General features: G+C 44.3%; 1 protein-coding gene across 1 annotated transcript in view; it reads right to left on the minus strand.

Annotated features, from left to right (window-relative positions):
• The window catches only part of LOC119588306 (RING finger protein nhl-1-like), a gene marked incomplete in the record, with an annotated part of 50,140 nt that overhangs the window by 1,572 nt on the left and 48,098 nt on the right, over positions 1–470 (minus strand). Inside the window, 1 exon segment of the mRNA XM_037936999.1 lies at positions 1–368.

The following is a 470-nucleotide window of genomic DNA, read 5'->3' on the forward strand; positions in this document are numbered from 1 at the left end:
CGTGTGCGTTTCTACAGAACAAAGTGACAAGCTAATTCATTATCTTTTTTCGTGCTAATTTGAAAGACTACATTGAATAAGTTAAATGGCGTGTTTATGAATTTGGTTATAAATATATTCAACACGTCATGGACAAGTTTTCCATTTCTTCTCGTGGTTGGTTGACAGAAGAAAGGCTTGTCCACATTCCAGGCATTCGTCGCTGTTCCTCTTCTCCCATTGGCTGGCGGTGGTAAAGCTTTTTTCCTATTGGCTGGTGATGGTGAAGATGGGTGGGCCTTTTTTTTCCTATTGGCTGGCGGTGGGGAGGCTGGTTCCCATTGGCTGGCGTGGCGCGACGCTCCCTGTCTCCAAAATTGTATTGTGACCTGTAGGGTAGAAAATAAACACCAATTTCGTAAATGCGAAGGAGTACTTCGGAGATTATTATCGCCTACGCTTTCTGCGGCCATTTTTAACTCACTGGGAGC

The sequence above is a fragment of the Penaeus monodon genome, chromosome 23 (assembly GCF_015228065.2).
Source record: "Penaeus monodon isolate SGIC_2016 chromosome 23, NSTDA_Pmon_1, whole genome shotgun sequence".
Taxonomy (NCBI): domain Eukaryota; kingdom Metazoa; phylum Arthropoda; class Malacostraca; order Decapoda; family Penaeidae; genus Penaeus; species Penaeus monodon.